The 21,900-nt window shown below is 43.0% G+C and overlaps 1 protein-coding gene across 1 annotated transcript in view; it reads left to right on the top strand.

The window, feature by feature from the left end:
* The first annotated feature begins 224 nt into the window (after nt 1-224).
* MYO10 (myosin X) overlaps nt 225-21,900 on the top strand; it is a 159,826-nt gene continuing 138,150 nt past the window's right edge. The window contains exon 1 of the mRNA XM_086898248.1: nt 225-301. The gene's annotated coding sequence lies outside the window, so the exon portion shown is untranslated. The remainder of the gene's footprint in view (nt 302-21,900) is intronic.

Raw genomic sequence — 21,900 nt, 5'->3', positions numbered from 1 at the left:
CTCCTCCTCCTCCTCCTCCTCCTGCGCGTCAGCCCCGCTGCGGGTCCCCGCGGCGGCTATGCGCTGCCGGGACCGCCCGGCCGAGCGGCGCTGAGGGGGCGGGCGGACAAAGGCTGCGGGCTGGTGCCGGCGCTGGGGCGCGATGGAGCGGCGCGGCGGCTGAGGCGGCTCGGTGTGGCGAGCCGTGCCGGGCCGGGCCGGGCCGGGCCGGAGGAGAGCGGCACATGGTGCGCGGCTGGTGGCCGGCGCTGCGCACCCGCGGGCGGGCCGAGGGGCCACCATGGACAACTTCTTGGCGGAGGTGAGCGCGGGCCGGTGGGATCCTCCTCCCTCTCCAACGTGGAGTCGCTTTTGTGGGGCAGGATACCGGCAGGAAAGCGGCGGCAGGCTGACGGAAAGTGTTGGATCCCTCGAGTAGTTGGGTTTGCAGGGTGCTCACGGGAGCAGCGCCCGGGGAGCGGGAGGCAGGCGGGGAGGGAGGGAGGGAGGGAGGGAGGGAAGGAGCTGCGCCCCCCGAGTTCCCGGCCTCTGTGGCTGTGTTCGGGGCGGAACGCGGAGCCGCCGGGCTGGAGCGGTGCTGCGGCGGGCACCGCTCGGCGCTAACCGGGGCTCATTAGAGCTGCGGGGGATGGAGGCTGCGGTGCCCGGCTCTGCCCCCAGCCCCGCGCCCACCGGCGGACCTTGCCCCGCTTTCCGCTGCCTCCGAAACCGTGCCGGGGCGGGAGGGAAGGGGGAGTCCCTCCTTGGGGGGCTCCCTGTGTGGAAGCCGGGGAGCGCGCTTTGTCCGCCCTGCACGGGCAGCACGAGAGGCTTCAGACGATGGAGGTTTCAGAGGCAGGGCTGCCGATGGGCTCCCTTTTTTAAAGGTTTGTTTGTTGAGTGTGTGTTGTTAAGTACAGACGAAATCTTTTATACGAAATACAAAGGCTGAAGTCCTGAAAGTCGTTTGAGCTTTATCGTGGTTTTGTGGAACTTGACAACTTCAGTATGTCGGGTGAGGAAACCAAATCAAAGGTGCTTTGCTACTGACTCACGATATTTGATGAAACTCAGAACCTGGGTCCTCTTCTGGTCCAAGCTAGCTGATTTTTGTACCACGATATTTTAGTGGATCGGTTTATCCCTCCTGGTGTCGACACAGCTTTATGAACGTAGAGTGTGCAGGACCAGTGTCTTCTCTGTGTGTGTTGTGCCTGTAGTTTGCTGGCAAAGCCCGTGACTGGGTTCTGACTTCTGGTGACTGCCTGCACACTCGCTTTAATTGCACCCCTAGCCGAAGCAGTTGCACCGTCAGGGTTGTAAATACAGGCTAGGCATCTGTTTTACAGGGCTGTGATTAATCTGCAAAACTGTCCTTTGCCCTCATGAAACAACGTCCCTCGTGTTCTCGGTGCTGCTGTTGATGCTTCCACAAGAAAAATAGGTGATCTGTTTACCGAAATAGTAATTAGTCAAATAAAAGAAGGTCATACACTTTATTGCTTGTTGGCTTTTCATTTGTCAGACAACAAAAGTTCTGTCAAGTGCAATAAGAAGGAAGAAATGCAGGATTAGCTTTGATGAAGTCTGAGTTAAGTAGTAATACTGCGCTTTTTTTTTTTTTCTTTAGAGGATGTAGCCCTCACTTTTCAAAAGCTTGTAAGCCATGAGCAATATGGTAGTATTAACCTAGCCTTGCAAAATTAGTCTGAAGAGTCATTCACCCCAACACAAAGTACTGCAGTGTGCCCTACATAAAGGTGAAGAAGAGTTTTCATGGTTTTGGCTCCCCTATTAGGCAAAATTATTTGCTGCAGGGAAAATACAAGTAAATTTTGCCAGTCTGTGTTAGTATTTCAGCATATATTTATGTTAATCTGTGGTTGCTTCATGTGGACTTTGATCTTTCTTAAGAACTTTGACTCCCTTTCAACATGTTGATATTACTTTAAAAGATCAGTAAATATAGCACCTTGACTTTAATCTGCATCCAAAGTCCCACCCACAAGTATAAACATTTTCCTTCCCTCACTCTGGAGCAGAGCATATGTAAATGGAAAATAAGGGAGCATGAGGCACAATAGCAGAAATGCACTGACTCTGACCCAACTACCACAGAAGAATGTCTGTTGAAGGCACTGGATTGAGCCACTAGGTAATTTAATTTGCACGAGGCAGACATCCTGCAGCTGCTCTCTACAAAAATATTTGCTGACTTATCTAAGGGAATTAATGTTCTCCTTATTATAAGTTATAGTGTGAGGAAGAAGGAGGAAGCTGGATGAAAGGCACAGGTAAAAAGCCCAATGAGCTGTGCTCTCCCTTGTCAGCCATGTAAGCCTGCTGATATGATTGTATTTTGGGAGAAAAGCTGATAGGGGGAAGGGTAAATTCTGGTACTTCAGAGGAGTAGTTTCTCAGCATTACCAAGAAGCTCCTATTCACCACACTGGAGGCAGAAGTTTCTTCAGTCTGGCTGTTGCAGAAAATATCGTACAGCTTAAAGGTGTTAATAGGAAAAAGTCAAAACCCTGCCTTATTATTTCTCCCATATTTTTCCGTAGTTAGATGCTAAATATGACATACCTCAGAGTAGGGTGATGCTTACTGGAACCGAAGGAGGCAGCTGAGTGAGACGCGTCCAGAGAGCAGGAGGTACATCGCATGGGAGGTACTCCTGTTGGGACTTGCTGCCTTAAGTGGGGTGTAGGATAATGCCTGGATCATCTGATGTTGCCATCATTTGTGACTTAGCAGTTCTTTGACTTCTCCATCTTTTTGCCCAGTTTACTCTTTCTTAGTATTCTTAGCTCTTACTGTTAAAGGACAACAAGTGGTTGTACTTGTCTCTTGGGAAGCCTTGATTTCCATCCCTGTCACAATTTTCTAGCTCAACAAATTAAAAAAAAAAACCCCACGTGACTCTAAGTAAAGAATTAGGTTAGAAAAGTTTGTCCTGTAACTTACTCCCCAACATGCTTTGATTGCTGAAAGATATTAATGTAATAACAAAGTTGCATTCTAAATACAGAGATGAAGTGTTTTCTGAGGCTGTTTTAAAGGCTATTGATTGGTCTATGCTGTCTTACAGTCTTTGAAGGAAAGTTGGGGGTAGAATTTTTTTTTGTTTGTTTGTTTTTGGAGTCATATTTGTTCATCTAAAGTATTAAAACCTATAGAAATCCTGTATGGTTATATGCAATAGAGCCATTTGGCTGCATTGCTTAAAAGAGCCTGAAAAAATTGTTCCCATATGTTTTACCAACAACCACAGTACTCTCAAGGGAACGGGCTCCTGTGGTAGCTGAGGTCAGACTTTTTTCCAGAGAGAATGCATCCCTGCTAAAAGGGGATGTATGCCATGAGGGAAGGAAGAAAGTAATTTCCAAATGAGGCAGAAGACAAGGAGAGGGGAGCTCAAACTGCTCCTTCAGCATCTAAAGTTCCCAAGCAGGGCTTATCAGAGCAGCAAGGGAAGAGGATTCAGAAGTCAGGTTTATCTTCTTCCCCTTACGTGGTAGTTGCTTTGACCAATGCATACAGGATGTTGCACTTAACAGTGGTTGATGTCCTTGTCGCAGAAAAAGTGTGGTATTTGTGTGTCACATTGCCCGGTCAGAAAAGGCAGAGGTTGGGAGAAACTTCTGTAGGTCATCTTGTCCAAACCTGCCCTCCAAGCTGGTGCTCAGCTCCTGGGGAGCTAACTTGCAGCATGGTGTGCATAGGGGTGGCTGCAGGGATTGTTTGGATTTAGCTGTTGCGAACCTTAAAGGATTCCCCCCACCCTTGCAACTGTGGAAATTGAGGAGAAGGGAGACAGGCCACAACTGTGTCTCCTGCCTTCTGTGTAGCATGTCTGGGTAGATGATATTGAGGGAGATCACTATAAAAGCATCACTATCATAGAGGTCCTGCTGATGTTTCTCCAACACAGCGCAGGAGTTTATTTGGAACTGTGGGGTACCCTCCCTGTGTCCTTGGAGGCACAGCAGATACTCTGTGTCTACCATGCTTTTATTTGTAGCACCACCACTGGTGCCTCAAGTTCAGAATGGTTTCCTTCATTTCTGCTCTCCACAGTTGCACATACTTGCCTGTGTACCCTGTTTTAAGGAGAAGGCTCCCAGCTTGTATTCTGAGGGAGGAAGAGTTGAACCACCCTGTGTGGGAAGGATAGGGGACAAAAATTTAGCTTCAGGAAGGTGTCAGTGGAGGTATCTGTTTGAATGTGGAAGCTCTTAATTCAGTTATGCAGCCTGCAGCAAGTTTTTCCTTGATGTTCCCTTGTTACAGCATTTGGCAGATTGCAGCCTCACAGCACTGAGTCCTTTGAGGGTTCATCACCTCCTGCAGACAGGTGGCTTTGGCACCACCAAGGTTATTCACCTAAAGAGAAAACCTGGTGATGCAAATAAATACTTGGATCTATATACATGGATTCTGGCTGTGCTGTGCAGCACAGTGTATGCATTTGGGATGACGTTTAAAGTCTCCCCAATTTTCATTTGTAAGTGTTTTGATAACACATGGGTCTGATGTTCTGGCTTTTGGCATTGGTATAAGCTGTGTAGCCTACACCAGCAAAGTCGTCCTTTAAACTGGTGGGGCAAAACCATCATCCCATGAGTGATGGCATAAAGGTGTTTCTGGAGACCTTCTGAGCACCAATGGCATGCCAAGCAGAAATAGTGGCTCTTTTGGCTGTTGACATTGGCTGTGTTCTCTGAAGTTTCTGAGCTGTGACTTCTCATATTTAGGTTTTTTTGGAAACTGATGATTGTTTTATCTACAGTTATTTTTAGGTTAATTAGAGAGCACCATGTTTTGAATAGAAGATTGAAAGGGGGCTTAGCACTACCCGATCAAGTCAGAAAGATAAAGTTTTTTTCAGTTTTTTTTTTTTCTCCAAGCTGGGAATCACATTCAGCTCATCAGTATCATGTAAGGGTTACTGCCCACTACAGATACTTCACATGTGCCTTTCATAAGACAAATTTGTACAACTGAAATATTGTCATCACTGGGCTGAAACCTAGAAACCCTCCTGGCACTGAACACATTGTAAAATCACACAAGAATTCTCTTAAAGCTGCAAAATACATAGGTTTTGAAGTTGGCAATAGAGACTCTACGTTCTGCGGGGTCTGCCTGTGGGTTTTTTGGTATGTTCCGTCAGTGTCCAACCAAAGAAAAGCTGTGAAACCCACTATTACAGAAGACTTGGCTGCTTCTGAGTCTGGGGGTTTTTTACATAATGGTGATACCTCACTGAAATGTTAACTTTTTTTTTTGTCTTTTCCCTAATTGTAGGTTTGTGTTAGCATTTTGTGTGTAAGCTATTTTGCTCTAATAAGAAATTCTTCTTTATACATGTTTTCATTTGGTGAGTACTGTGTATGGGTGATATTGATGGTTGTGAACCTCTTTAGTTTTGTTTGTTTTGTTTTGTTTCAGAGCTGTCACACAGCCTGCTGGCTGGTAAAAGGCAATAGTGTTTGAAAGCATGGCTAGTCTCAACTTATTTTTGAGGCCAAGTGGCATGGGCTTTTATCAGAAATATTCCACTTTGTTTTTTCCATGATTCTGTGATGGCAGGAGAGGACAACTTTGGGGGAGAGAGGGAAGTAAAAAGGAAGGGTAGCTTGAGCTTTCAGTGACTTGTGGGGAGTTCAGTGCACTGGTTCCATGAGTAATCTGAGAAACCTTGCAACCTTTCAGTGCTCTTGTTGCCTCAGTGTGCCTCAAAAGATAGAAGGAAAACTTTGGGGCCCTTATCAATATTATGCATGGTTGTACTACGGTAGGCTCCCACTTTGGTGATTTCAGCTTAATCTTTGTCTTCATCATAGTAAGACCAATATAGTCTCATGAATCTGTTTCTTGACTTTAGAAAATAGTAGAAAATAGCTGAAGAAAAGCTGATAGGTCCCTGGCTCGATGTGCTGGAGCATATGTGTGAATATCTATATACACTGTGCTAACCAGCCACTAGCAAGTGAATAATGTGTCTCCTTTTTTTTCTTTCAATATGGATTGTTAATATTTGTGATACTTTTAAAAAAAACTTCTAGCAAAAAAAAACACCCCCAAAACTTCTTTTTGTGTCTCTTGGATGGCTGCAGACCCAATGGAAGGTGCAGCAGCCTTCAGCCAGGAGCAGGAGCAGCAGCTCCACCCCTACAGCATCCAGAGGGTTGACTGTAGTGCAGTGGCAGTTCTGAAGGGAAGCATGTCCTCTGGGTAGTTTGATCTCACCAACCTTTTTGGCTGCAGGGTCAGTGTTTTTCCTTAGTGAATCACAATCTTCACATGTGGGGAGAGTCAGGAACATAGTTTTGGGTGGAGCAGGGGTAGAAGGGCAGGAGGTAAAAATCACTCTGTATTAAGACTTCTGCTGAGGGGGAAAAAAAAGAGTTATCAGCCTTAAGCCACTAATTGTGACAACTTTACAAATTTTGGGATGTGACCTCAAAACTTCCTAGATTGATTATGACTTCAGGCTTGTATCAGAGGGTCATGGCATAGGCGTTCTTGTTTCTCTTGGTTTTTCCTGATATTTATCATTATGTGACGTTTTAAACCATTAGTGAGACATAAGTGACTATGATTTGGTGTTGGGACCATACCTAATGGTAAATTACTGGGTTTAGGTATTATTGGTACAAATTTTATATGGTGGCTTTTTCTTTTCTCTAATTATTTAGGATTTTCCAAGATGTCCCATATTTGAAATGTGAGCATTACCCATTGGCCGTATTTACTGTAATGCAACTTTGTTCTGGACAGCCCCTGATTAAGAAAGGCTAAGTGGATTATCCTTTTCTTAAGTCTGTTAAGTAGCTCAAACACTCCATTCTTACAAAAGCAGAACTTTTCAGAGTTTGGTTCAGAATGGGAACTGATATTGACTATGCTCCAGATCTGTCTTGTGAAGTAAACTATATCCATGCTGAAGAATAAACTACAGCTTTGCTATGTGGAAAATATGAACATTATGTTGGGAAAATATGCTGGGAAATATTCATTAAGAGAGAAGGAATGAGTAAAAATTGCTTGTATTTCTAAATCTTCCTGCAAGAAGAAGAACGATGGTGGGAGAGAATATACTGTCCACTTCTAGACACATTTCTGCAAAACCAGTGATAAATACTGTCATCTAAGGCAGGTTCAAATATCATTTGTGCTTGGTCCTGATATCCTCAGCCAGGTCAGCCAATGTAGGGATGTCTGGCAAATATTATGCAATGTCTTGTTCCATGGACATTGTGACTGGATGGATACTTTCTCATTATAGACCAGATATATGGTATCAGACTTCCTTTTCTTTGAGAGTATGTTGTCTTCATCTTGCAGCAAGCCTTGCTAGGTTTTTGACTTAATATTAAGCTAAGATGAATGTTCAAGAAATCAATGTTCTTTTTAATCCATCTCTTAGATAAATTAAATGTTTCTGTGATATTTTTGGTGGGTTTGGTTCCGATTTGTTCCAAATTAGGGAAGGAGGAAGAAGGAGAGGGTAGCTCAGCAGCAGATTTCAGGGACCAAGCTGTGCCTTCACATGGGATCCTGGCTGGTGGCATGCACAGGGTAAAGGGCTGTGTTGGGGGACTCAGGAAATAAAATATTAACTGCCCTTTGATGTATTAGTATTGCCTTTTCCTATATATTCTTGGGAAACTATTCATAATCCTTTATTATAGGTCAGTGATACAAGAGTGTGTTAATACAAGTGTTTTTTGTTTTGGAGAATGCCCTTAAGGGGGTTGCTGTAAGGACACCTTAGCAGAGGAAAGTGTTTGGTTGTTGCTGTTTCCCCTGGGGGGCAAAAACTATATTCACATTCTGAGCAGGCTTACCTGAGGGCATTTTTTCATGGCACATCTGGCTTTATACTGGGGTTGTCATTAAAAGTATTGAGGGTCTTCTGGGTTGTGTTCTCTGTTCTTAACTTCTTGGCATAGTAAATGCTGGCAGAGTGGCACCTTGCTGCCTAAGTCTGCTATCATGGGTTCAAAGTCAGGATTGATTGTGGTGCCTGTAGCACAACCTCAAGTAGAGACCTGAGGCTCAAGGGTTGCTGAATACCAGCTGTCAGCTGGAATTACAAAGCAGAGTACTACTGAAAGTTGTCATCAGAGTTAACACCCCAAATCCCTTGGCACTCTTTCTCTTATAGACTTCCAGAAGGCTTTAGAAAACTACTTTTGATTAACTTTCCAGCATCTGGAGAAAATATTTCTGTAGTTCTTGAAATGATTGTGAACCGTGGAAGTGGTGCTACTGGCAAAGCCTTGTGTGGTTTTGGTGTTGTGTGCTGCATGTGCCTGTTGATCTTGCTGAGAGGAGTGCAGGATTTCTCTGAAAGGTTCTCATGCCTTCTCTTTTGGATTCAGCCAAACTGGCCCTGAGTTTGGGGATGGGAGATAAAAGAAGTTTATTCCTTGTTTTATAAAAAAATATTGATGTTTATAGCATAATCGGAAATGGATTATTTGTTCTTATTTTAGTTGCTGTTGTTTAGAGTGACATTAAAATGTTTTCTCAGATTAACTTAAACATTTTTGTTAAGAGAATGAGAATGTTTTTCTTATGAAGTTGTTTATCTTGAGGAGAAGTCAAATCCTTTTGTTTAATGTACGCCTCTGATTACAGAGTGAGTGGACATCATATCTATTTGACCATTTTAGTGGATCAAACCCAGCTTTGTGTCTTGGTTAGGTTATATTTTTATTTGCTTCAGAAAGGAGCCAAGCTGGCGGGACACGAATCACGTCAGGAGTCACACTGGAGCTCTCCTGGAGTTCACGTCAGGACGAGGAGTACATGCTCATTCTGTAGGTCAGACTTCTTGCTTTGCTGGTCATCTTCTTGCATCTCTTCCCCTTATTAAATATAGACTGGGTTTGTGATTAGGGTTTATCCCCTCATTACAGCTTTCTGGTGATGGGTACAATGAATAGGTTTGTTTGGTGTGTCCAATCAATTAGTATATTCCCCAGAAGAAAATAAGAGCAGCATTTACAGCAGGGCTTTGAAGGGTGGCATTTCCTGCTGCCTTTCAGACCGTGTACCAGGAGGAGCGTCCCATGAAGTGCGCCCTTTGTTCTTGAAACTCCAGTCAGATTCTGCCATGTGGTACTTGATAAGCTATTTCAAGGTATAAATATACACAGCAAATCTATGGTAGAAAATGTAATTTGTGCAGCAGCCCCTTTTTTTCCTCTTTGTGATAACATTTCTAAGAATTTGCACATCAAATTTGATAAGTTTTAACAGGTGGTAGATGGGATTTTGGCATTTTCACAGCACTTAAGGCAAAAGGCGGATTCTCTGTTTTGTGTTAGTTTTAAGAGTCTCTACTCCCAATTTCTGTTCCTATCACACCATTTCTGCCATCATTTTGCCTTGGTGATCCAATACCTTAAATTCCTAGAGATCTGGTGCAGTTGTTAGTACCCCAGATTTCTTTTGTACAGAAGCCCATGAATAAACTTAATTGCAATGTGATGAAATATTTGTATTAAACTTTTACTGTGTAGTTACACCTTTGTCAGTAGGGTACCTTTGTGCTATGCAGTTAAAGTGGAGATGCCACCTTACTTGTACTTGGTGGAGGACAGAAAGTGGTATGGAAATCTGTGCATTTTCTTATGAACATCCAGTGGTCCTTTGCTGGTGGCTTGTTCTCAGCTGTCCTAACTGAGTGAAAAAGGGAATCTTTTCTGAGTCTTAGAATCCTTTTCCTTCAGACAGTGATTCAGCAGTTACTGTATTCCAGGTGCTTCTGGACTCAAGCAAATATAGGCTGTAATTCTGAATTTTGATTTCTTGAACTTGTGTGCCACTTAAAAAACCACTTCTTTATGTTGCTTGGAAATATTTGATTTGAAAAGTGCGCAGTTGCTTTATGCAGTCAGAGGGGCCACAAAAGCTTTTCTGTTTTCCTGGGATTTTTTTCTTTTCCTGCTGGAAGGTAGCATCAGCAGTTTCGATAAGCAATATGAGCTGTGACTGTCCAAGAGCACAGGGATGTTCCTCCCACTCTGCAGGTAGACATTAGGCAAGAAGAGTGGCTGCACATAAATCAGTGGCTAAGTTGAAGGGACAAGAAAGGCAGCAAAGGCCCAGACAGCTTCAGCAGCAGATCATGGGTCACACTGCTGCTGGGATGGCCCCAGGGACTCCTGGGGGTTGAAGGAGAGGAGCTAGCATAAGGCTCTGAGCAGGAGCAAATGCTTTTGTAGGATGGCTCCTCAAAGGGGGCTTCTTGTTGGATATAGTATCTGATAGCTACCACTTTAAAATGCATGAATTAAGCTTTTTTTTTTTTTTTTTTGCTTTGTAGTCCCTTTCAAATTTGTAGAATAATCTTCTGTTACTGTCCTCTTAACCAGGAGTTTTCCTAGCTGTAGGTTTTGTGTGTGTGTTTGCTGGTTGGGTCTTCGGCATTATAGAATCATTGAATGTCTTAAGCTGGAAGAGATCTGCAAGAATCATTGAAGTCCAGCTCCTGGCCCTGCACAAGACATCCCAAGAATCACACCATGTGCCTGAAAGCATTGTCCAAATGCTTCTTGATCTGTGTCAAGCTTGGTGCTGTGAACATTTCCCTGGGGAGCTTGTTCTAGTGCCCAGTAACTCTCTGGGTGAAGAACTTCTTCCTGATATTCAACCTAGAATTCCCCTGGCACAGTTCCATGTCATTCCCTTGGATCCTGTCACCGGGCACCAGAGAGAAGAGTCTGTCCCTCTGCTTTCCCTCAGAAGAAAGTTGTAGACAGTGATGAGGTCTCCCTTTACTCTCCTCTTCTCCAGGCTGAACAAGACCAAGTTACCTCAGCTGCTCCTGGTACAGCTTCCCTCGTATGGCTTCCCCTCCAGATTATTCACCATCTTTGTGGCCCTCCTTTGGATGCTTCTTGATGGCTTTATTTAAGATGGATTTCTTATATCGTGGCACTCAAAACTGCCCCCAGCACTCAAGATTCAGGCTGCCCCAGCTCAGAGCAGATCAGGACAATCCCCTCCCTTGCCCAGATGGCCATGCTGTGCCTGATGCCCCCCAGGACAGGGTTGTTCCTCCTGGCTGTCAGGGCACTGCTGACTCATATCCAGCTTTCCATCAACCAAGGCCCCCATGTCTCTTGCCACAGTGCTGCTCTCCAGCATCTCATTCCCCAGTCTGCACATACATTCAGGGCTGTCCCATCCCAGGTGCAGAACCCACCGCTGTCCCTTGTTGAACTTCATATGGTTGGTGATTGCCCAGCCCTGCCCTCTGATTTGTCTAGGTCTCTCTGCAGGGCCTCTCTTCCTGTGAGGGAGTCAACAGCTCCTTCCATTGTAATGCCAAACTTTTGGAAAGTCTTGCATTTTATAGTAGTCTTTTTTAATATCTTTTTTTGTTAGTTATATTTGGGAATGAATGATGTGCTTCTAGATAGTTTGGTATAGGCATATTGGAGAAATCTGGGGTTTTTTCCTAAAGAAAGCTGCTGTAACATATGTTGCAAAAAATAGTACTTTGGCATTTGTTAGTAGTCCTTCATGGGTGGCAAAAATTATTGTAATAAAATCTTCTCTTTGCAGTTTTATTGATGCTGAAGTTCCTACTTTTTGTTTCTGTGTGATCATCTTTTCCACTCATTTTGTTCCAGACACACTGCCAGTGGAACTAATAGTCAGCAAGTGCCTCTTTCTCTCCAGAAGTCCCGTTGTGGTATTACCACTTGTTTTTCAGGGAAGAGCTGGATTTTTATCAGATCTTTGTAAATGTTAGAAAAGGGAAAAATTTCAAGAGTTCTCTATCACTTGGCAAGTGCTTTGCTGCTGAGGCTGCTGGAGGTAGTCTGGACCTGAGACCATTGGGATGTTTGCTCTTTACATCTTCACTTGTGGAAGAGTCTGAGACCACCGGCAAGTAAGGATACTCCTTGTGTGTGCTTTGAAAAAGAAAAGGTTGTGTCAAGTAAGCTCAAAGGTATGAGGTGCTGGTTCCTTTGTGGGTGTGTATATTTATTTAAGTTGCTGATATTTTATTGTACTCCAGCCACGATGCTGTGCTGTTCCTTCCTTTCCCTGTGTACTAATTAAGAGGAAAGGCGTGGGGGAAGAGAATCTAAACAGGATATTTGTGCCTTCTGTTAACTTGTTGTTTCTTGGTAATGCTGATGTTACCTATGATTATTGTATATTACATGTATTTTTTTCCATTTCTTAAATTTAAGTAAATTATTTGCACAGCTGCTGTGACTGCACAGGAGGAAATGTACGGCAAAGAATTGCTTCAAGGTTATTTAGAAGCAAAAAAAATTGACTAGTTTGTGTATCTTCTCCCTCTTTCTGACCTTTGTAGTTGGAATTAACCGAAGCAGTAAAAAAAAAAATGGTGTTTGTTTGGTTTTTTTTCCCAGTGACCTGGGAAGCTTGTTCACAGCTCAAAAGCCATACTGAGCAAGAATAACATAAATGTCTGAATTGCTGAAAGCTTAAATTCCCTGATGGAAAGGTGGTTTGTTGAGGAGAAAAAATAAGGTCTGAAATAGTAGCCATTAGTAGCTATAAATACTCATTTAGGCCCTCAGACAGATAAAAGGGAGAAGTTGTTCCAGTTTTTCATCTTTACTGTGTGGTAAAAAGTAAGGTATGTCATGCCCTGCCGTCTTTTAGATGGCTTTAAAAATAGCTCCACTTGGGCTGTTTTCTGCTCAAAGGGAGCTTTTCAAGTGTACTTGGATAAGTGACGAAAGTTGTTTGGCCCCAGTATGAAATAAATACATGTATTTATGAATCATTTCACTTCTGATAAGTTTTGTTCCCTGCAGGGCAGTGTCTGTTCAGTCGGTACGTTTACAGTTCTGATAAAACTCTGAATTTTGTTTTTAACCCATCTCTGTGATCATGTGAGCAATATGGAAATGATGTAGGGAGTAGCTAATGTGTAGCCATGGGTAAATTTGCCTTGTCTCTTGAAAAATAAAACATGGTTTGCAACCTCATGAAGGAGCAGACTGATTTTCTTGGAGACACCAGCGAGTGAGGAGGATGCAACAAATCAGCCTGAAGTAGCAATGCACTGAGACTGCCCTGGGGACCCTGGCATTGTCTTGAAGACTTCAGGGGCTCCCTGCTGGGTTTGGGAACCACTTCAGACAGACGGCTGGTTTTCCTAGGCTCCAGGTGTTGGGATTAACCTTATTTAGAAGGGCACCAAGTGCAGTCTGGGTCTTTCTGTGTCTTTATTGCACTGTGTACAGTGCTGAAACCACAAATTACACTTTCAGTTTAAAAGTCTTTGTTTAAGAAGCAAGTCCCTTCTATGCTTAGCTGTGTTTTCGCCCAATTAAGTGACGGGTTCTGGGGTTTGCCTGAATAGCTGAGTAATAATTAACCTCTCTTTGACTTAGTGGTGCAGAACTAGAACGTTCATCTTCAGAGCTAGATTTCTTCTGCCTTGCTGACTGAGCAGTGACACGTGTCTCTTTCCCCTTTAATGCCAAGTGTGTTTGTGGACATGTTACATTTGTTGGGCTTCTCTGGAAAGTAATAATAAAGATGCAGTGCTCTAGGGCTTTTCCTGAGTCCATAGCTTAGCACTGAGCGTCCTAATTGTTGTGACTCCCAGCTCCCTGTGTGCATTTTGCCCAGCAGCTCTTGCAAGGCTGATGGGGCTGTTATAAAGGTCTCTCCTGAGCCATGGGGAATGCAGGTGAGCAAACTGTTCCCAGTCAGTGAGTTTGGCTTCTCTTATCAGCAGATGTTGGCAGTTCCCAAACAAGTGGCTGCAATAGTGGTTTCTGACCGGGCAGGAGCAGGAAGTTGCTGGATAAGCAAAGGCTTGTTGGTGGGTAGGTTTAAAGCACAGAAGAGTTTTAGGGTTTTGGTGATCTATAGCTAAGCTATGTGATCATGTCTATAGAATAAACCCAAAACAAGCAGTGGGAGTTAGTGTTGAGGCTTGGGTTTCTAAAATTTGGCGCCTTGACCTGCGTTGTACCAGGTTGTGTAATTTTTTCCATGGAAATTTAGCTCCTGATGTTTCTCTACTTAAAATAAGTAAAGACATGGTAATCCCAGGATGAATATTGGACACAGTTCCACCTGAGTAACATCAGAGTTATAATATGTTTAAAATTAAGCATTTTCTGAAATACCTCCTATTTTTCATTTCTAGCGGAGTGCAAGTCAGCTTGGCTTCTTACACGTCACCATCCAAGCCTGCTGTGAGGAAACATGTCCCTAAGTGTGACAGGGAAGGTTGAACTAGATGATCTTTAAAGGTCTCTTCCAGCATAAACCAGTCTATGACTGTGAACACTGCATCTATTGGGACTCGGGAAATTCCCAAAAGTCCACTTAACAGTAACCAGGAAAAAATGATCAAAATCTAGGAGGTAACTACTGCTGATCTTGGTACAAGTTATACTGAAGTAGCAGTGACCATGGTGCGAGCACAGCTTCTGCAAATCTGCTGTCACTGCAGTGCACGCTGCAGGGCCCCTCTGCATGGCTGCCGTAGCTCCCAGGTGGGCAGCAGCGGGAGGCACAGCCTGGCGTGGCCTCCGCAGCCGTGTCCATCCTGTCAGGGACAAGGGCAGGGAAGCCTCTGCCACAATCATGTCTCTGTGCTCTTCACACAGATGTGGCTTTGTTAGCAGATTACTTCTCTAACTTACCACTGCTTTTTAACCCATCTCAGAATCATTGTTACATTGATTTGTACATTGACCGTAGAGCTACTTTTATTGCAGACATGTCCTTGGAAAGACAGAAATCCATTTTTCATTTCTACTTAATTTATTTTAATGAAGCCACCAAGTTGTCTCCTTACCTATACAGGGCATGGCATGTATTGGTGCCTTTTGTAGGGAAGGTGTTCAAAACTGACCCACAAGATCCACGGAAGATTTGTTTTGGTTTTTAGGAAACTGTCCTTAAGAGACTACTGTATTTGAAAGACTGCTGCTATGTTGGCACACAGTAGACAAAGATCAGTGACGGTTCCTTTAAATTATCGGAAAGGAGGGAGAGCAGTGTATGAAGTTGAGACTAAAGGAGCAGGTGCCCTGTTCTTTCTACCTCTGCCAATGCAACAGAATTGCCTCAGGGCTGGAGAGGGGTAATTACACATTAGCCTTTGTCTTTCAGGCACCAGATGGTGTCATGAGAGCTGCTGTTAGGAGCAAAAAGTCCCAAGCTGGTGGTGTAGGAAACAGACTTAAAGAAGAATTGCACATTGCTCTGTCCTCTAAATGAGCAGGAAGAAGTTGCATGTGACATTATGCATCATTGTGAAAAGCAGTAACTGTATTTTACAGGGCAAGCAGTGCTCCACACCTGTGGCACATCAGGGCCCGTGTTACTCATGCAGCTGCCTCAGGAACAGCGGGTGTGGATGTGTGTGTGTGCACTCGGGGTGATCCATCACCAGCCCATGCTCAGTCTTGAGTATTCAAGAATCAACTTGCTGGGGAAAATTTCTGCTGGAAGCTTTTCATTTTGCAAGAGAAGAACCACGGCATGATTCACACCATTTATTTCTGTAAACATGTCCCTAAATAATTTTTCAACACAAAATAAATGGATACAGTTTTATCTGAGGGAAAGACTTGTACAGCATACTAGGCTAAAAAACCCCAAACAAGCTTCTTGCAAGTTGACTGAAATTGTGTATTACCTTTGGAAGTTGGATATGTTTGAGGTGGGTCTTAATGTCATCTGGAGGAATAAAAATGGAGCAAGTATCTGTTCATAGTAGCTATGGGCATAGATTCATTCTGTAGTTCTCCTGTACAAATGGGATCTTCCTTATGTGAGCATGAGGTGTGGATTTAACCTCCATAACATCATGAAACCATGTGTGTATCTGAAAATATACACAGAAGTTCTGAAGGTCACATTTGTGTATAAAAAAATACTCTTGTGTCTCTCTGAAGATGAAAGGGAGCTGAAAACATGACCAAAACAATGTCTTGTCAGTGCTCTCTTCAAAAGATCTATGTTCAGTGATAAACACACTGCCAGAATTGAGCTGTGCTCATCTTACGAGTAAGCAGCTAGAATTATGATGAAATTATAGTAATTTCTTCAAAATAAAGACAAGTTGGTACTTGGAACAACAGTGAAATTGCAGGAAGAGTGGCTCACGGGCAATGGGGGGAAGTGACTGTCATGGGATTTGAATGATTTAAACTGCGTTGCTGCACGTGCCAAAGTGCTGCAGCCCTCAACAAAAGCTTCGCTCTGCTTTTGTCATGGTTGTCCAGTTACCACAGCATTTTCCCTTTCTAATATGTTTTTCCCTTTCCCTGGGTGGAGAGGTGTAGTGTATAAATAAGGCTCTTGCCCTCTCTGGGAGTTTGCACCCATGCAAATAAAACCAGATCTGCTGCCTGTGCTAAGCATGGGGCCAAGTTCTGGGTAACTTGCTTGGAGGAGGAAGCAGCAAGCACATAGTCCCTGCGGCTTGCAATATTTTCCACTGCACACATGAAAATGGCATGGAGCTCTGAAGAATCAGAATTCATTTCCTTAGAGGTGAGGAAATCTCTGTTCCTGCCTGCAGAATGAAGTACTTCATATGCTGCATGGTGGATTAGAGGTGGACTGTGCGGTAAGCAGAAAGTTATTGCTCCACTTTGAGATGATGATTTATGACTTCTTTGAAAAGAAAACTGGTTATTTTTAAAGCCAAGTCTTTTTGACCAGCCAAGTAAAAGCTTGCAGGAAGCTAATACAGAGGTGGCAGTGTAAGAACGCATTGCTACTGCAACATCTCTTTGGAGTAAAGCCTAAGCAGCTTTTCGTGTTTCCTTCTTCCTAGAGCTCAGGAGTGCTGAAGAGTGACCAGCTTGACCAGCTTGAGCAAAACAGTCTTGTGAGGCTGGGTGTTTCGGTAATCACGAGCAAGATGCTTCTCAGTTGTTTTGCCACTGAGATTAGTAACAGCAGACTACTGTATTTGTTTTTTGAAGACTAAAAAGACAATTTTGGCTAAAGCAGTATGAATAATTAGTAACATGCTTGAAAACATTCACTTTTTCTTGAAATTGCATTTGTGAAAGTAATTCAGTGGGTATGAGTACCCCTCTGGGTGACCAAGTTGGAGCATTTTTCCCAGAGGAGGTCTGGGCTGAAGAAGCAATCATTCATTCTTCGGTTTGTGTCACATTCATATTAGCTGAAATCAAGCACGTGCTCTTTCTGACTAAGGAGGTTTTCCTGAATCCTCTTCTGTTCTACACCAATTAGCCAAAAATGCTTCTCTTTGCACAATTCCACGCTTCAGCATTTGTGGGAAAGTTTGTCTTTAGGTCATTTTATTTTACCTAAGTGTTCTTAAAAAATCCCAACAAAACAAGGCAAAAACTACCACCCGAACAGAACTAATAGCTGTTGTTTTTTGGGGGTTTTTTATTGGTTTTGTGATTGGGGTTTTTTATTTTTTATTTTTTTATTGACAGCACAGTGATATATAAGGAGTGACTTTATTATTAGCATGAAAAGTAATAAAAGATACTGGCTGGGTATAGGAAGAGGAAGGCATTTATATTTGTTTATACTTGCATTCTTTTGTACCATAAAAATCTGATTATGAGCACGTACAATTAAATATGTTTTTATAGCACTGTGTGAAGCAGCCATGGAAAATTCCTAGTTTGAGCTTCTGCAGGCCTGCTATGAAGCCCATTTGCTTTGTTTTTTGTTTACTTCTGCTTTTAGGGCTTTGGGTTTGTTTGTTTGTGGGGTTTTCTGTTTTGTTTTCTTTTTTAATTTTTGTTTTTAATTTAAGAATAAGCACCTCTCTGGGAAGGGAAGAATCAGTAATGCTGCATTTTGAGTGCTGCATTTGCTTTTTAATGTAGGCATACTGATGGTTTGACTTGAAGTTATTGTGCAGTCATCTTCTTTATAGACAATTTAAAGCATCATCCTTGTGATGGAAGGCTTGCAAAGCCTTCCCATGTCTGACAGACTGGGGAACTGCACCACTCTGTCGGGAGTAGATGTTTATAGAATTGTCTGGGCTGACATTTACAGAGGAGTTGGTTGATGTAATTCATTGCAAAGTAAAATGAATTTCCATGTAAGCATTCATGCTGCTGAGTAGACACACTTTCAGAGGTAACTGAAGGGAAAAGTCATGGTTCCCTGGGTTTTAGGATCAATGAGGGTTGCCTGTGAGAACCTGCTGTCCAGTGTGTTGACTCATAGCTTCCAGCATACCTTTTGGGTGGCAGGGTAAGGGAGGAAGCTGGGAGATGCAGAGCAGGGATGTGTAAATCTACTGGAACAGCTACCTTGTAGGAGAAAACTATGCTTTTGTCACACTTAAAGTTGCTCTATGATCTGTCTGTGTTGTCTATCTGTTAACAGCAGTGTCTCTCTACAAATACCTGTAAGGAGGTGTTAGCTGGGTGGGGTTGTCTCTCCGCACAAGTAACAAATGGTGAGACAAGAATTGTTGCACCAGGGACTGTCTAGATTGGATATGAGCAAAAATTTTTTTGCCAAGAGTGTTGTCAAGCTTTGGATCAGGATGCCAAGGAAGTGATGGAATCACCATACCTGGAGGTACTTAAAATATGTGTAGACATGACACTTATGAGATGTGTTTGAGTGATCAATGATCTTAGACATCTTTCCCAACCTAAATGATTCAGTGATTTTATGTTAGTCTGTGGGTAGTCTGAGGTATTGGATGATGTGTACTGAAATATGACTACTTCTTGAAGACAAGATGTGTAGAATGGAAAGAGGAGCTTGCTCTTGGCTATATGGTCTTGCTAGCTCTTGCTAGCAGCTTGATCCCCCTGCCTGTTGGTACATGCTGATCTCATCACAAAGATACTTCTGCTTCATATGCGAATAATGTGTCACACTCCCTACATCTCTTCTGTCCTTTCATTACTTTCACCAGCCTAAAAGTCTGCTGATTTTCAGTTTTGAATATCATAGTGTCATAGAATTGTCTAGGTTGGAATGGACCTTAAGAAACATTTAGTTCCAACCCTCCTCTGCATGTGCCCTCGCTTTCCCTGAGCAGGGACACCTTCCACTAGACCAGGTTGCTTGAAGTCCCATCCAAGCTGTACTTTGAACACCCCAGGGTCTCTGGGCAACCTCACAGTAAAGAATTTTTTCATTATATTTAATGTAAACATGCCCTCTCTCAGTTTAAAGCCATTCCTCCTTGTGCTTACAATACATGCTCTTTCAAAAAGTCTTTCTCCAGCTTTCTTGTAGGCCCACTTGAGGTACTGGAAGACCATAAAAAGGTCTTCCTGGAGCCTTCTCTTCTCTAGCCTAAACAACTCCAAGTCTCTGTCTTCATAGGAGTGTTGCTCCGTACCTCCAGTCATCTTCATGGCCTTCCTTTGTCCCATATCTCTCTGTCTCAAAGCAGCTGTGTTCTTGCCAGTCCTTCCTCTGGTCTCACATCAGTTTTTCTAGTATGGGGAAGCACAGCTCTCCACAGCTGGCACTTGCAGACTCTTCCAGGCTGGGGAAAACGTGACTGTCAGTCACAGCTGGCAGGTGTTTGTGTGAAGGAAACGGGATCTCCTCCCTGGCTGAGCTTGGGATCTCGACCCAAGTAGGTCACATCATTTAGTAAAGAGTATCATCCTATTTCAGACCTGATCCTGGAGAAATGGGGGGAAAAAATTCTGCCTCTCTGATGCAGCAGTGCTTCACTGCTTGCTTGAGCTAACCCCCTTGGCTAATGGGAAGGGGTGCAAGGGGTTCCCACCTTGATATATGAATGGTGCATCTCTGGAAGATTACAGTGTGTATGTAAGTATGTATGTATGTATGTACAGTGTATGGTCAAAATCATTTGGCTGAGGAGGTCCTTTGCCTGCTGACATGCATGTAGCTCTTCAGCCCTGGTTTAATAATGCTCTTGCACACTGGACATGGTAAACTAGAAGAGAGTCTGAACCCAGATGTATTTCTTTACTCCTGGTTATCTCTGAGTTAAATGCCTATTTTGTCAGGGAGTAATGCTTTAAATCATTTCTGTTTGGTTAAGCTCTTCTAATTGCTTTGTGGTTTAGTTTTGGATTAAATCTTCAACAACCTGTTGTACAGTAAAACATGCATGTGTGCAAAAAAAAATTACAGAGGCAACTTCTCTGTGTTTTTGCTTTTCCTGGTCCTGCTTAAGTACTAGGTTGAGGTAGTCATTTTTCCTTTTGACAATTACCAGCTCGTGTAAACATACATTGAAGAAAGAAAAAAAACCAAAAATGAATACCAGAGTCATACAGTAGATGTCTGTCCTTGTCATGGAAAGAAGGATGCAGAGTGGGAATGTGTCAACTCTCTAGGTGTGCCTGCAAATGAGGAAACGTGACACACCTTTCTGTTGAAAGGTGGAGTGCAGATTTTAAGCTTCTTTGGAAAGGTGCTGGAAGCCATGAGGAAAGGTGTGTCACTGCACATCCAAGGAACCTGTGAGCTGCTTTGTCTGACTGCCTTGGGGGTTTGTCTAGAGATCTGGGATGGAACAATATGCAGTTCCAGGGTTCTGTCCAGCTTATGATGTACAAGTTTCTGTGACAGGAGAGAAGGTTTGCTCGTATAAGACACATACTCTGTTTCTGTGTTTCCTTCTAAAGGTGTTCCCTTCTGACAGTTCAGTAGTGAATGAACTTCAAAGGAGTAATTTTTTTTAACGTAATATGTAGGAAAAATGTCAGTAAAAGGAATAATGACTTGCCATAATGACTCCACTGACTTGCCCTGTAGATGTTTCATTTTATAGTTGCACAAGTGCAAAAGAATCTAAACAGATAGCCTAAAAAGGGTAGCATTACTGCTAGGAAACGTATCTGATCAGGGTGAAGTGGAATAAGCAAAAAGCAGGAGATTGCTTTTCAGAGGGTTGTGACCTTGGGCAGCTGAATATAATGAATGCAGTGTTTCAGGCTGCCTTTTTACCTTGCAAGTGCTGCATACCATTGGTATTCATCAGCAGTGACCAGGCTTTGCAGTGGGGGGAGCATTGCAAAGCATCACCTTGTTTCTGAGAGAAGTTTAAAGTTGATAAAATGCAGAAGTGTTCAAAGTGCATGCAGTAAACTGAACTTAATGGATTTCTAACTATATCCACTATATAAACTTTACTGCTATATCTTCCTTCAATATTGATCCCAAACTCTTTTCTATACTAAATTGTGCCTTCTGCCTGTATTACAGTGGTGTGAAATGCCACCTGTGCAGCTGCTTTGGTGTCACATTGCCTCTGGGAAAGCAGAGGTTAGTTAGCCCTGATTGACAGTCTTCTGCTCATACTGTGCAACAGCTGAGAAGGAGACCAGGCTGGGATTAAATTTCTCTTCCTCTACTGCCACCTAATTTTCCTTGTCCTGTGTGTTTGCAAAGTGAATTAGGTGTTTTCAACCGCCTGTTGCAATTTAGTTTTCTTTGGAAACATATGATCACAGGTTTGAGAAGTAACTCATAATAAGCTGTTTCATGTTTACTGACACCTTTGTGTTTGTTTTATGGTTGGTAGGTTAGATCCTGTTTATAAATTATATATGAACAATGAATTTTGAATTGAATGACGAGTTACATAGATTATAGGCTTCTATCCTTTGTGGTTTGACACATTTTCTTCATATTTCAAGAGAAAATTGAAAAACATTGAATGACAACAGTGATCAAATCATATGTGTTTTACATCTTTCTTTGTGGCTGAGTTCTAAAATTTGTTGGGGGTCTTTTCTGAGTTCCTGACCTGAAAAGGAGGAGAAGAAGGTAATCATTGGAGAGGAGGGAATGGGAAGAGCTAGCAATTCTCCTGTCTGCTCAGGCCCAAGAGAAGTATCCACCAAATCTCAGGGAGTGTTTCCTCACAGGCATCCCAAAATATTTATCAGGGTCTGTAGGACAAAAACAAACAAACAAACAAAC

The sequence above is a fragment of the Cyanistes caeruleus genome, chromosome 1, assembly GCF_971803275.1.
Source record: "Cyanistes caeruleus chromosome 1, bCyaCae1.hap1.1, whole genome shotgun sequence".
Taxonomy (NCBI): Eukaryota; Metazoa; Chordata; class Aves; order Passeriformes; family Paridae; genus Cyanistes; species Cyanistes caeruleus.
This window is presented reverse-complemented; position numbering and strand designations above follow the sequence as displayed.